This window comes from Bombus flavifrons, chromosome 4 (assembly GCF_040668555.2).
Source record: "Bombus flavifrons isolate JBK064 chromosome 4, iyBomFlav1_principal, whole genome shotgun sequence".
NCBI classification, from domain to species: Eukaryota; Metazoa; Arthropoda; class Insecta; order Hymenoptera; family Apidae; genus Bombus; species Bombus flavifrons.
In genome coordinates this window covers 15358931-15374124 of record NC_138445.1, presented here as the reverse complement: position 1 = coordinate 15374124, position 15194 = coordinate 15358931, and the positions used below count along the sequence as shown (strand labels likewise).

Below are 15194 nucleotides of genomic sequence, written 5' to 3'. Positions count from 1 at the left end.
CGGTTTCAATTAGATCCTCGACACACACGGTGGATCGAATAAAAACACAGCGTCATTCTGTTCGTTTTTCTTGGATCGAACGTACCGTGACCAAAACACGCCTGAGTGAGGGAACCGGAACCGTGAGACGGTGTGGCTTGAGAAAGGTTTGCTGAATTCGAGGAATTAAATTTTTAATTTTTATCTCTCAAGCGATATCGTCGATCATAACAGTTTAAATCACGCCTAAGTTACGTTACTTAATTTAAGCATCTTTACCTTAATATCAAAACAGTATCAAAATGATCAATTTATAATTCTCTAATTTAATAAATTTTAATTAATTTTATAGATTTCAGTAAGATTATTTAATTTAGAGTTGTTCGCTTTAACGCCAAAACTATCAATAGTAGTCAAAATAGCCAATTCATCGTTTTTCACGGAAATTGTATACATTTATAGATTTTTTTATACGTTTTTATAGATCGATGGTGTTGATGGACGCGTGAAATTTTTGAAATGGACGAAGACGTTCCTCTAACGGTATCACGAACGAAGCTGATGGTTCAAGTAATAATAGGTAACCAGTAGACTAGCAACGAGCAATTAATCGCGAGTGAACGATCAAGCTGGAACAGATCGGAGAATGCGTGCCTGGATTATCGAATGAATTTCCGCGGAAGACACCATGGATGATCACTAGTGAAAAATGATGTTACACTGGATTATCATAGACGTTCAGGTGTTATTACATTATCGTGGGAGATGGTCTGTCGGCGATAAGTCGATATCGAAACTGGTTTTATGAAGCGAATAAATCATCGAAAGACAGACGATTACAAGACCTTTCATAACATATAGGATTTTGTCTCAAATTCAAACATGTATTTAATATTAATATATTTTAATATTATTTAGTGATACGATGAAACATTATATATACGTTGTAGTCAAACTTTGTTTATATTCTATGGATATACGTAGTAAGGAAAAGATGAGATGCTTACTACGATATATATATATAGTTGCCACAGACAAACGTTATACTCGAATCAACAAAATTAAGAGAAAGAAGAAAGAGAAAGTTAAGGCTCACAGATCCCTTTAAACTAGCAGCAACATTAATCGTCCTAGTTTATTCGTTCCTTTTTACCACCAAGTATTCGGATATCTCTTACTCTATTGTCTATTATACTTTCTTGTTTCAAACAAAATAATCCCCCATCGAAATAGTTTGTCGTATCATTCCAACGACGTGGAAGTTTCGATTCAATCGAACTAAAGAACTGTCTATGGGATACTTTTCAACTACACCGACTGAAAATACCAGACATTTGCCAGGTAGACCGACAGGTACGTATGAAAAAAACAATTACGACTCGGTCCAGGAATCAGCCATGCGCGTCAAAAAGACTTTGTCGCAGTTCTCGAAGCCATAACAGACCAATTTTTCGTTCTTTTTCCTATCGGCCGTCCACGTAACTTCCACGAATTTCTACGAACAGCCACAATTATGAAAGAAGAATAAATATTTGATCGTTGGCAGGAGTTTCGAAATTAAATTATAAGCTAGATACAGAAAGTACTCGAGGAAAAAGAAAGACATTTCTTTTATTGAAAACATGACGTAATGATGCTGATAAGAAGAAGATAAATTTATATATGTGACCGTGTAATTAAAAAAAATGTAATTTATATATTAAATTCATCGTTCCTTGATACTGATGTGTTTTAATAAAATCAAACAATTTCCATGCGTCTCGTATATTCTCAGGTTTTATGTAAACGTTAACATTGCGTCATAAATTAAGTTTACTGTATCCTTCAGAAGTCATATAATACACTGCAATCTATCGTAATTTTCTATGAAAATCTTTAGGATCTATTACATAAATTTTTAGAGCCTCTAGATAGTTATGATGATAATAATAATAATAATAATAATAATAATAACTTGCCAATATAAAGACGCTATTCACTTGTATTACCCAAAACTTTTCTCTAAAGTCCATAAATAGTTCCCGTTAAATAATCAGTATACTTCGCAACATCTTGCACGCGAACCCAAAGTATCAAATTTTCTACACTATCTCGCTCTCTCTATCAAACATTCGCTATAAATCTCGTGTTACAGACAATTCATTGCAAAATCATTTCCTATTACGTACCAACCTATGATCTTCAATTCGCAAAAAAGATTTGAAATCATAGCCGGTACTTTCTCGCACTTTCATACAGACAATGCAAATTCCAGACGGTCAAAAAGAAAGAAAGGAAAATAAAGAAAAGTTGCAAGTCAAATTACAGGTAAGAGGCGTTTCGCGGTTGATCCGACATGATGGAAGAACGGATATCATTCGTTTGACGGCTGAGTTATAACGCGCAACCCATCTTCCAGATACGCTATAGTGATACGAAAAGCAAGGTTGATTTCCAAGTTGCAACTATGTTATTTACTCGTTGTTAGGTTTTCAGATAATCGTCACAGTGTCTTTGCGTTTGGCTCGAACATAGGAAACGTCGCTCTGTAGAATAAAGTCTGAACTATATGTAGTTTCTCCAAAATAATTTCGATTTATTTAGTCAAAATAGTAGTCGTACGATCGTATAAATTTTATTATTCCAAATTTCAAATCACAGCCGAAAATTACGAAATTTAGAATCCAAAAATTCTTTCGATGTTTAGTAACCCTAAAACTCTATTCAAGTAGAACACGCGAATAAAAGACATTCCATTTTATGCAATCATTTATTTCTCTCATCCTTATCGTCTGTTTCTCTCTGAATTAGCCCATAACTCGTGAAACTCTATGTCCACGTAATATCTCGTGTCCATTCGATAGAAATCGATGACTCTAAACAGATTGCAACGACAAGTCCATATCTTCTTTTCTTCCTTTTCCTTTTCTTTTTTCCATCGATCTTCGATGAAAATCTTGACAAATTTCCAAGAAACTTCGACACGTTCGACGTCCACAAGATACTCATCTTCACGATCGTCTAGTTTACGGTCCTTTCTCTCTCTCTCTCTCTCTCTCTCTCTCTCTCTCTCTCTCTCTCTCTCTCTCGATAAGTTTGTTTATAGTACCTTCAATAATTATACGACATGTAACGAATAAATCACGCTGAACCGTAGTTGATTAACATATAGTACACGTAGAAGAAGAAAAAATATTCTTCTAATTGTCAACTATCCTACGTACACGTGATCCAATCGCCATCTACGCTATAATAACTCGTTCTCCAGGCATTGTGATGGATTACCGTTAAACTAATCACGGGTTACGTAGTAAAATCGTCATCCTGGATTAGATGGAATTAAATTCCATTTTCCTCGTAGACACTATTATTTACTTACATAGTTTTATAATGCACCATCATTGTCTCATCCGACAGCTGATTATTTTATATATTTTTAAACATTTTTGCATTTCCGTGGTCTAATTACAAGAGTCCCTTGTAAAAGCGTGCATTTAAATAAACGTCTACCGTCGAACGACCAAGGTCTTTCGGTTTTTACCATTGTTCGTCTCTCATCATCTATCTCTTTCTTCGACTTCTTGCGATTGTAATTACTGGCTGCGCGCTTCTTTATTAGTAAGATAATATCCGGAATAACGGTGGTCCAATGAATCAAGGAGATCACTGCGAAGTTCAACGCGGAAACAATCACTTCTCAACTGGTGTGTGCCTAATTGTAAGTAGAACTGTTGCATCTCGGAAGTTCTCTTCGTTACGTATCTCTGCAGGTACCTCGCACGAATAATCACGCGAACCTTCATCTCGTTTCTCGAATTATTATTATTACAAACAGCGACCATACGCTGCTGTGTTAAATCACCCTTTCTTTTAATCTTTGATCTTAATCTCTGTTCTTTTTAGTCTGATTTTGTTTTCTTCTCCTTTTTAGACGGAGCAAGGATGATAAAGTGAAATACGAGGGAGAATGGTTAGTACGAGTTAATTACTCAAACACCATTACCGTACGCTAAAGACGCTATTAAATAGCACTTATTCGACAAAAATTAAGTGATTTATGAAGGCCAGTGATAAGGAATGTCATAAATTAATTCCGTTTCACGATATGAACATGAATAAATTCAAGTCACAATGTAGACCAAAAAGATTTCAACAATAGAGCTACTCAGTTCCTTCGTCGTTCCTCATCCGTCTTGCTAGACTTCTACAGATTACCATCAACTCAGGAATCCAACTTTCTCGATAAAAGGCAAACAAATAAACGAGGAAGCGTAATATTAAACCATGCCAACTTCTTTTCTGAAATTCTTATATGCTTTTATACGTTTTAACTGCTCTTAAATGGATTCAATCAAAACGTGTTTTTATCGCCAGGAACTATCGAACCAATTGATCCACGCGAATGTTTTTGCTAATACTATTGTTTACTTTTATTCAGGCAGATACATGATCGCATTCTTACTTATTTTCTTTCATCATACTGCTCTAATTCTGCCTAACTATTTATAATATATTCGCATATATATTAAAAGTAGATATTTCAAGACGTTCTCATATATAATACCGTTCCTATAATTTGCGTTTAATTTCTCACGTATCTCTAGAAATAGTAAATTTATCATGTAAGAATCTTACGTAACGACTAATGTCAGATCATATAACTCGTCGTGAGGAATTTTTTTTTTCTTTTAATTTAATACAGAAAAAAGGCAGCGCAACGTACCAATAAAGAGCCGATTAAAACTCCAAGAACCACAAATATATAATGCAATCATCGTGAGAGTTTAAAATCGAAATACTCGATTTTTGTATCTTCGGATTTCCAATAAACGCGTAACAATCTGCAATCCAATTATCAAACTAATTCGAAGCAGATAAAATCCGCTCGCGCCTAATATAAAATCGTTGCGATATCGGATCAAGGCTTTCCACGGACGTGCAGGCTTGTCCATGCTTGGCGCGCTCGCCAGAGGAAGGCTGCCATGCTAAATGTAACATTAGATCGGGCTGGTGTGCTCGGCTACAGGCGTATAATTATGAAACGTTAAAAATTTACAACCGCCACGTACGTACGTACGTATACACGGGAACGCCGCTGTAAACGTAATTACACGGGTGCACCGGTGCAACAGTACACACATAGATAGCTGGAACATGCGGTCTCGCGTGGCCAGTCCGATAAACGGCCAGCAAGCCAACAGCTTGTCGCAGCGTATCACGGTTTCTCTGTTCCGAATGCAAATCAGAATGCGACTCCAGAGAGGAGATGAAAAATGCTTGGTTTTATATCCGTTTATCTAATCTGTTAAGTAAAAATGTCAAGTTAAAGCCTTAATTGATATTGTCGAGTCTACGAACGATTGTGAGAGTTTGAGTTATGCTGTTGTGTATGAATATGTGGATGCTCTGGTCGATTCGTATTGACAAGTAGATAAATGTTGCTAGTACGAATGAATTAAGAGAAATTAATGATCAAAATCGATACCTGCTACGATGTACAGTGATCTCTCTTTTATTAATATTCGTACTGAATCTCCTGCTTCAAGAATTATAAACGCCAGATTCTTCTCATCTCATCGTAATTCTATTTATCCACAATTTCTTAATCGACGCGTTGACTGCGGGACCGAAGTTGCACGACCACTTAGTGTGACCGAAATTTTGTTTCTTAACGCGTCGAGTGCCGATCACGCCAACGTGGCTTTTTATTAAGGGGAAAAAAGTGCCCAAGTACTTTGAACTGTGACAATCCAATAAGAAAAATTATTGATCGTGCTAATTCGATATTCATATCCGACCAAGAACAGGTGAGAACGCGGCGGCACAAGAGGTGGAAGTTTATGAAATCAGCGGATGACGACTGAGAGTAAATATGTGTTCGCTGGCGCGTCGGGACAGGAACAAAGCGAATGGAGATCCCGCGGCGCTCGCTGAACACTTTATCGGGCTCATCGGATCGCAGAACAAGCGCGAGAGCGTTCGTGAACCAAGGTGTAATTAGAAAAACGAGCGGATTTATATTTTCAACCGGCTCGTTCACCGGCTACCATTAGCGAAACAGCTGTTAAAGGCGTGCATTTACTTATCGTTGCAACGCTCGCGCCTACGTTTCTACGAGACATTTCTACGTTCGTTGTCAATCGAATTATCTTTCGATATCAATATCCTTGCTTTCGTTTCGATCTTTTTCCTGTTATCTAAGAAACGTTTACCTCTGGTTCGTTATAGGGTTGCTTAAATAAAATATTTGAAAAATGATTAAATAATGTATAATAAATAGCGTATCGTTTATTTGTATAGGTGTCATTTTAAAATAATTTTGCACTGGACTGTCTGGACAGGCAAATGATTTTTTGTCAAATTATTTCGTTATTTAGGTACCAAACTTTTTATTTAATTCATATTTGAATAAATTTTTTTTCTTTATTAATCTCTCAACTAGTTTCTGATTTTATTAATATATCGATATTAAAACAGCTGTGTTAGAAATACAGAGTCTCGTGCACACAGACTTCAATGAATAATTCATTAAATATTTAGTAGCTGAAACTAAAACAGTTCCGAGGAATGATACATAACGTATTCATAAAAGGTTTCTATAAGTGTTCGAGTATTTTCATGAGCCACCGTAGTTTCGCTACCGCGACCGGATGGTGTATAATTAGCGGCGAACAAAGGATGTGGAACGAGAGTGTGTGCGAAAAAACGCGTGTCCTGGGACCGATGGAAAGAAAGTGACCGACGCCCGTATAATATCTCCGCTACCGTAAAAACAGGCCCGTCGACAGGTTTTCGAATCGAGTTACCGCTCGACCAACCAACCGAATGGACAATGAAGAACGACGTGGCGGAAGACGCTGAATCTTCTTTGAAACACCTTCCTGACAAAGGAATGTCGCGATTAAAATTTGGTGCATGTAAAACTGAGATTTTAAATTAAAAGATCTCTAGCTCATGACGATAGTGACAGACTTTTCTAATTTTATATGAATATGAAATAAACATAAACTCGTGTATTAAAATTGAATTTATAAATACACATTGGTCTTCATCTCATAGTTAGATAACGTTAGACACGTACGATATACGCAACGTGAATGATAAGATTGGTTCCAGCGGAGAATCTTAAGAATCTTCTTCAATATCGTCATAATAACCACAAGTAAAAAGCGAATATGCGTGAGAAGGTAAATTTCTCTGTTGGAAGAATCTTCGACGTGTTGTCCGGAATTTTCGCGGGCGTTAATAAAAGTCGTAAACACTTGGTCGTGAAGTACGCGTATTATAGGTACGTCGAACCGACAGGGCCGCAGAGGGATATTGAAATCAACTGAATGGGACGAGTAATGAACAGTTTAAAGAGCGAGCTTAAATTGCAGGTTGCGAGAAAACGGTCCTGCCCGGTGATTTATTGCCATGGTTTTTGGGCTTTTATCGCCTTTTATTGGACATTCACGTGGGACTTCAAACGCCGCCTTTGTGAAAAGCGAGTCCACTTGGAGCTGAAGCACTAATGTAAACGTATTTGTAGTACAGCTATTTATTTATGAAATCACAAGTATTTTACATATTATTTCCTCTGTACACTTCCTATATCACAAACAGACTGTGGATTCTTATGCATTTCTAAAAAAATTTGAAAGAACAGAATTAAAAGAGCAAAAGTATAGTGGAGCTTTCTGTAATACTTGACAGGTAAAACAATTTTCTACCGAGCTATTTTTACTTTTTCAATTATACGTGTTCCCAAAAGTACGAATTTACATAAAAATCCGCAGTCTAATCGTAAATAATTAATCAACGTTACTGTCTCTTGCCATTGTATATTAACGCAATAGGATAACTTGGTAAAAGTTTATAAACCCTCTGAGGATGCCGCAAGAAAAGCAATAAAGATATGCTATTGGCATAACTTGGTAAAATAACAGAATTTTCTTACACAATAATGTTCTTACAAAATTGATATTAATGTTATTAACTTGATGCGCTGTAACTGTCAATATGGAAGTTTCATCGTGAAATTTCTTTACGTCAATTATCTTTCCACGTAACCAATAAACAATACAAACACATATATTAACTACCCAGATATATATGGAGAACTTTCAAATTTATTGAAACAACCTAAATTTATTATAATTACAATGTGAAACTCCAGTCACCCTTTAACATTTTCGTAATGCATGAAACGCTATCCGGTTTGTAAAAGAAAGAGGAAAAGGAAGGAATAAAAAGATACCTGACCGTCGCAAAAAATTTGGCGCATAAATAATCAACGATCGATAAACAAGCCAAAAAGGAAGTACGTTCTTTTTCTACCAGCGAGCTGCACCCGTGTAAGTGCTCCCTTGGCATAATTAAGCACCGACATACGCGAGAGACATCGAAACTGGGTCTTGTCAAGGAAGTGGTTTATGTGTTGCACGTGCACCGGTGTAGCACCGTGCGTCCATTAATATACGTGCCTTATGAATACGATACCCCGACATGCTAGAATTTCGAGGCTCGCCAAAGGAATTGAAGGAAACCCGCGTAAAAGCGAAACAACTCCATAGGAACACAACTACTTCTCAATGAACACACATACGGTTATTTACTCGATACTTTTGTTACGGATAAATCTCCTCAACCTGTCGTACAATTGCGATGTGAATATATTCACTTTCTATTCATGATGTTAATTATACCATAGGGAGTCATAATACTCAGTGTCCTCAACGAATAATTAATTTCCCCTAACATTTATAATTTATAAATCGAATCGGAAAAAGACTTAAATAAAGATAACAATTAAAAATCATCCAACTTTTCCAATATATTCTAATAATTTCAATATAATCTAATATTTCCAATATAAGAGCTCAAACATCCACTCGCATTTTTTCCACTCAATCGTCAAAGTTCCCACACTTTCCAACAATAACGCACACCATAGTCTATGTGTATATGTAGATGGCATTCACCGGACACATACGAGCGCGGCTATAACACTTAAAGGATTAATGGTTCAACCATACGAGAACAACGCTGCGCGTTCAATCTGAAACAGCGAATAACAAACGGAAATAAAATAAAGGAAAAGGGGAAAAAATGGGGTCAGCAACGCGGTCAACGTTCGTTCGAAAAGGATTTCGAGCGAAGAAACGAGAAACCCATCGAGATTTACCGTTAAGCGTCAAAGCGTAAAACCACGTGTTCGCGGCGATCTTTGCAACGGGCTTGTGCACTTGCCGCGAAAAAGGAGGAAGGAAAGTGAAAGTATCGAGGGAAACCTTAACAATGTTTCCACGTTTACCGAGATTGTCAAGGTTGCCCGATCAACGCCGAGACTCTGTTAGAATTTTATCTGCCGATCGTTTGAGCGGATGCTTTTTCAAATCGTGTCTGTTATTATCAGCATCGCGGATCGCGCGAAATTACTCATGAACGTAAGGAGACATTTGCAAAGATCGTACAGTGACTCACCAAAGTACTTGTACGGTTATCATAAAAAATTGTTATATTTATATCATATAAAACATGTTGACATTTCATTAATACTACAACGAAATACGATCGTCATGATTATATTGGTGAAATTTGAAAGCAATCTGATATTAAATGTTACAGGATACTTGCAACAAAACGGTATAATTTTAGTACGACAATTGAAAAATGAAAAGAACCTGTGAAGCTCAAAGATGCAAATCTTTTAAATACAAGTAACAGATTGCAGATTTTAATTACTAAGCAATATCCTAATATCTTTAATATTTTAATATTATGATGAGTACTACTTTGCAAATTTTTAAGAAGATGAAAGAACACTAAATTTAATAAGAATATTAAATTTAAAACCTGCCTGTCTCTGAAAACTAGAAAATATGACTTATAGCATTTTCTTCCTATTGTCTTTGTATCCATAAAAAGTTCTCACCAATATTCAAATACCTTCACGATCTACTGTATCTCGCCGATCTATAGATCCTCGTTCGAAGGGATCGATAACCTACTTTGACATCAGCGCTACGAAAAACGCGTGGAATGGTGTCACGTGTCTTTGCGCGGGAATCGTACGATTCTGCGCAAGGACGACGAAGATAGAATCGTTATCGCGCACGCGCGTTGCGGCACCATTGCCGCATATGGCACGCTGTTCTACACGAGGGAATTTGTAATTCAAACGCAAAAAGGATAACACAACGGAACGTATTGAATCAACGAGAACGAGCATTTATACAAGACTTTTATTAATGCGATTTACCGTCAGCAATAAATGGACAATGTTCCCGCGACAATACTGCACGCCATATCGATGTAACGCCGGTGTAATTGCCGATAAGATAATCACGATTATGCGTTCACCAGTTAGCTGACGAATTTAATTGCGCGCCTAATCTTATGATATTGAAACAGCTTCTCTAGGCTTTCTGTTTGCTAAACGTACTTCAAATCAAGTTACGTTATATGTCGTAAGAAATTAGAGACTGAGAATTGTCTACCAACAGCTAACTATATAGTTTCATTATCTTAAATACAGAAGAACTAGTAATTCTGGAAGTAAAAGATTCTTAAAACCTAGCCTTTTCCATTTTTCGAATAATTGATGTATTAACGTATTATTAATTTTCAGTATCATATTCTTGAAATTACTTATATACATCCTTCTATATAGTGCAGAGTTATCTACCCGTAAACAAAATAAAATAAATAAATAACTGAATTATTATCCACAAAAGAAGAACATTCGCATCACCATCTATTCAATTCTCGTTCCCTCGACAGACTCAAAAATTACTAACCTACTCAACGCAGTGTCCGTATACTGTATGTTCAGACAGCGCCAGTCAAAACCCTATCTCACGCGAAAACGAAGAAAAGAGTATGTGCAATGGTTTGACGGGTTCAAAGATAGGCCCCGTCGAACTACACGGAAATACGATCGATCAAAGATGACCTCCATACAGGCTTCCTTGACAGCGAGAAAATTCACGTGCTCGCAGCCTTATATCGGCTGGATTGGAAGAAAAAAAAGGTTAGGCGCAGAGATCGATCGAAGAAGATTCCGTAGTAAGCGCAATACCGTTCGTGCGAGCAAACTGGTCGGAGGAGTCGTTCCTTCGAGGAAGTACGGCAAATCTCTCACGGATCTCGAGTTTGCTCATCTTTCGCCGGGATCGAGGCCTGCGTCAAGGACTGCCAGACTTCGAGACGAACGTCCGTGCGCCCGTTCGCTTGTATCGGCGCGTGACGCAACCAGATGCCAGATTCTGCCGGAGGATCGAGTTTTGCGGATGCTACCGGCTAACGGTCGCCTGTGCACACGTTTACCGGGACCTCCATGGCTTTTTGATGACGTCAGCGTCAGTGAATGGAACGAACGGTGGTTGGAAACGCGACCGATGGAGGCGCGACTTGTCGGAGAGTTTTGATTTATTGTACATCGATCAACAACATTCAATGGATATTTCAGAGCCGAGAACTTCTATTGCCGGCGACAGGCGATTAATATCGTCGTTGTTCTCCGAGGGAAGCTTTTTTACCATCCTTTGTCGATGAAACATCGATGTTTCGATAAATTACGCGTTTGCCGTGAATAGATTTTTTTAACGTGTTATCTGTCGATCAGGGAAGATCGACTATCGGTAAACTATAATATATGTAGTTCCACTGGTCATTGACTAAATAATGGGACTTCGTATCTCACATACTGAAATACCGACATTGAAAAAAACCGAAGTGTTTCTTAACGCCCTCTGCGACTTGGTACGACCAACATAGCAATTATATTTTCAAACAGCAAGGGAAGTGTGCAAGGTAAAGTATTCAACTCGATCGAAAACGATAAACCCTCTACTATAACTGTCTGTGAAAAAGTATTTTGTTCATTGTTATAAAAATGTAAAATTTAATACTTGAAAGTATTAAAAAAAAGCGAAATTCGTCTCATAAAGAATTATGCTACTTATCTACCTAATAATACTTTATTTAAAATACCACCCTTAATTTTGCATACTCTTAATCACTATTACTTATATCTTATTTAAGTATTCAAGTACTTATTCAGGTACTTTCAGGAACAGATTAGTACTTCTGGAAAGCAATACTTTTTAGCAGTATTAAATATTCCTAGGAAGCAGCAGTTTTGAACAAAACATTGAAAGCCATTAGTAGTTGCTCTATTGAATGGCAGTTTGCCGAGCCTCTTCGGCTCGTAGCCTCTTCTTTCTTTGAGCGCATTCCCGCTGAAACTTAGATCTAGACTCGAGTCTTTCTAATCACAAAATAAAAAATAACTTACAAAGGTGAAATAAAAATATAAATCGCGAATACTATTCCCCGCCCACATGGATGAGCAAGGATTATAGTGATCATTGCCCGTTCGCATGTGCATGCTCGAGCAATAAATAAACGTTCGCTTCGAGACCCACTCGCGATCGCGACCACGATATTCGAAAAATCGATGGATAAAGCCAGAGACGAGTTTCTCCACTCGTACCAGCTTTACCGTCGATTTTTCAAATCAAATTTCCTGAAACAGGTTGGACACGAGAAAACACGCCTACCCGACCAGAGACTGTGCCAACCTGCCCGGCCCTACCTACTTATAATTAACATTCACACCAGAAAGTAAGCTATATCTAACATAGCCCTATATTTAAAAATGGCAAAACAGGCACACCAACACACTCACTCCACGATTCTCTCACATACCACCCGGGCGCAAGGACCTATACTAGGGAGACGTCCCGGGACGCCTCCGACACCCGAGTTTGACACTCAACTTTCATACTCTAACTTTTACGTACCTTTTTCCTGAAATCGACTGACGATGGCTAGCGAGCATCATACGTTACGTGTATATTGAAATTCTAATTATGTTTTTAATATATTTCAATGTTAACTTTAATTAATACTCATGATCATATTGTATAATCTTGTATTATATCATTTGAAAAATTAGGATATTCTCAGACTAAATGGTATAATATTTAATACCATTGGAATTTAATATTATTATATATTACTATTGCATTAATAACACTTGTGAAACTCATTAATATTTCAGAATTATATGGGTTGGAATAAGAAGAAAATGACGTAGTTCCACGACCTAATCACGCACACAATGTAGAAAATACGTCGTGCACGATGCACTAACGCAACGTCAGTCGTTGAGACAATGTTAAACATATAAACTATAGTCATCATGCCCACCGCTTTTCTCCCACCCAAGTAGCACCTGAGCACGTGAGTGAGATCCTGGCAATGGACATGGAAGGGGTTAAACCTGAAAATCCTAGGCTAAAAATATGATAAGCGTATCTATTACGTTTTGTATCTAACGGGCTAATATTCGTTGATTAAAGTCTACTTTATACTTTATTCTATTAATTTAATGAATTACTGAAATGCTAAATTTGAATGAAGAGAATTAATATTTATTATATTTAATTATATTTCAAAAAATAAAATGAGCTTCAAAATAATGCAAATAGTATTTATATCAATAAATAATAATAATGAACTCTACATGAAATATTAATAAAAATATCCTCAGGCAATTCTTTCATCAAAACACATCTTTGGAAACTATGAAGCATTCAAAACTTGTTTTGATTCTGAAATCTGCCTGTCGCGAAGTGTTTTCTTGTACGTAACATTTGATACATTCTTGGACGGACAAAATTAGACTCTGTACCTTTATATTTCACATTTAAAGTTTTACCGAAATTTTACTGTCTATGGAACTCAAACAATAAAATTGTTCCACATTACCGTAAAACACAAGATAAAATTAAATATTATTTATAATAAAAATCAATAATAGCATTAACAGTGATTATAATAATTTCAATCATAATTGCAATTTTCATAATGAAATCGGAGGATATCCGACTTCTCCACTACAGAATACTTAAACGAAGCTATTTTCATATTCGTTGTTTACTCAAATATTTGTTTGTTGGGTATTTGATATTTGCAAATATAAAATCATTCTGGATATACTTTGATTTTATAAATAATATCAATTGATAATATAAATATTATCAATACATTCCGTGATGTTCAATCACAGAAATATACATTAATTATCAGCACTGAGTTATTTATATCAATTTTTTATATAATATTAATTATGTCAATATGATACTCTCGTCTATTAATTCTTAATGTGTTATTATCAACATTCGAAAACAAAAATGCATGCGACTCACGATTAGTTGCGAAGAACGTTGTCATCGATGCATTGTACCCTATGGAACGTCATCGTGAAGCCTATCATTAAACAGGAATCGTTGAATCCCATGAAAAAAAGCAAAGACTGGAAAAAATCTATAACAAAGCATAGAATATTATTGTACAATTCGTCCTTAAAGACAGTGTTAATTATTTAGAAAGTTTGAAATAATAGAAGATTATAAAACATAAAATTTTAATCATAGTTGACATAAAATACAAGGAATTAAATGAAGTACAAAATACAAAGTTACTTACATTCTTGGTTTTTTAAGCATCACTAAGTCCTTTCCAGGAAACAGGATGAAAGGGAAGGAATGAGAAACCTTTAACAAAATATGAATTCATATATATGAATAATTCCTTCTAAAAAATGTGATGATTGGTTAATTATGTATATCGATTGAATATTAAATAACTGTTAGCAATTAACCAATAGAAAAAGAAAATAAACATATAAATACGTTTGACTTTATTAAAATAAATCAAATGTTACCATTAGTTATCATGGCATCCTTTTGAATTTTATGACGCCATTTGTAATTTCGTTGCATGTTCCTAACATCTCCAAATTTTCCGCGTAGTCGAGCAATAATCTGCACAAAAAAAAGCCAAAACATTATAAGTATAAAAAGCAAATTATGTACAAAATGAAACAATAATCAAGCTCAAATTGCGTCTTGAAGGCTCATTATACGATCTACCGGCAAATATAATAACCAACAAGACGATCGAAGAAAAATAGATAATCAAATAATAAATTATTTGCTATAAATTATTCAATTAAAAAACGTATGATAAGTAAACGAAGTTACAAGAACGTAAGTGATAAAAGAATGATTATAAAAATATGTACTACATAGTATAGAAATCGGTACCTGTCACGGAGTGACACCGATACACATCTAATCGCTTCGAAATTTGACATTAGACTGAACCCCTGCGACGTAATTTGCCCTACGAATTTCGGTTGACGAGGAGTGGGGAAACTCCCCGACTCCCGAGTGCAAAGAACG

The 15194-nt window shown here is 36.1% G+C and overlaps 1 protein-coding gene across 1 annotated transcript in view; it reads right to left on the bottom strand.

Moving 5' to 3' along the window:
* The window catches only part of LOC138179446 (protein sister of odd and bowel), a 258803-nt gene extending 243701 nt beyond the window's left edge, over positions 1 to 15102 (bottom strand). The window contains exons 1-4 of the mRNA XM_069112247.1: positions 15057 to 15102; positions 14675 to 14774; positions 14437 to 14504; positions 14157 to 14274 (exon numbers count right to left, since the gene is read on the bottom strand). The gene's annotated coding sequence lies outside the window, so the exon portion shown is untranslated. The remainder of the gene's footprint in view (positions 1 to 14156; positions 14275 to 14436; positions 14505 to 14674; positions 14775 to 15056) is intronic.
* Positions 15103 to 15194: the final 92 nt, after the last annotated feature.